The 1038-nt window shown below is 41.4% G+C and overlaps 1 protein-coding gene across 7 annotated transcripts in view; it reads left to right on the top strand.

Moving 5' to 3' along the window:
* herc1 (HECT and RLD domain containing E3 ubiquitin protein ligase family member 1) overlaps positions 1-1038 on the top strand; it is an 85740-nt gene that overhangs the window by 55931 nt on the left and 28771 nt on the right. The window lies entirely within an intron of this gene.

Below are 1038 nucleotides of genomic sequence, written 5' to 3'. Positions count from 1 at the left end.
GGGACGGTCAGGATGTGGAACGTAACCAAGAGCCAGTACGCCCTCCAGCAGACCTGCATCTTCAACAAAGAGTAAGGCCTTCTGAAACACCACATATGCTACAGTGCCATGTTCTACCTCCAGATACCTCAGTATGTAAAATGTTACATCCTGGGTCCAGATCGGAGTCACAAAACTGTGATTTCTCTGCAGCTACAGCATGTCTTATTTGTTGTGCTTTTTTTTTTTTAAATCTGCACTTATCTATATTTTTAGGGTAAAATGACTAAAGGCCTGGTCATACCAGCATTTAAAACAGCAAAATGTTTCACTTTGAGTTCGCTTTTGGTTAACTTGGTTGGTTAACAAAGTGTGCTCTCATCATTGTTTCCAGCAGCAACAGGCAGCTGTTTTCAGTTAAAAAGCTCTGATAAACGCACCATATACTATCTGCCCAGCAAGACAGTCGGACAAAGGTAGCGACAAGCTAGTTAAGAAAGCGGAGCATTTAGCAGCTAAAGAGCCAGATAGTTTTCTCAGGAATAAGAGAAGACCAAAACAGCTCAGAGAACATCAAATCAATGCTAATGTTATTCTGTGTCAGCTGGATGTGTGAATAGGCAACAGTTTGCTAACAACTTCATAAGATGTGTTAGATGTTGAGTTTTCAGCAGCCCACAAGTGGCCAAATAAATAAATTAATGCAGCTTTAAGTGTTGGTCTCATTTCTGTTTTTTTCTGTGTTTTCTCATCAGTGATGGCTCTTCAGAAGAGGGCATGTCAGGTTTGGGATCTCCCAGCGACCCTTGCCTGTCTCCTCTGGCGTGGAGTGTCACCGGAAAATATCTGGCCTCCGCCATGGAGAAAATGGTCAACATCTGGCAAGTTAATGGTAAACATATTTTTTTCAAGCTCTTCTATACTGTTTTTATTTTATTATAACGTATGTTGATGATGAGCGCCCTCTGAGTTGTTTTGAAAAACTGTTTCAGTATAAAATGTGTTATGTGGCCCTGCTTGCTGGTGTGTGAGGTCCACAGAATATGAATGAGAGGGCAT

This window comes from Micropterus dolomieu, linkage group LG20 (genome assembly GCF_021292245.1).
Source record: "Micropterus dolomieu isolate WLL.071019.BEF.003 ecotype Adirondacks linkage group LG20, ASM2129224v1, whole genome shotgun sequence".
Classification (NCBI taxonomy): domain Eukaryota; kingdom Metazoa; phylum Chordata; class Actinopteri; order Centrarchiformes; family Centrarchidae; genus Micropterus; species Micropterus dolomieu.
This window is presented reverse-complemented; position numbering and strand designations above follow the sequence as displayed.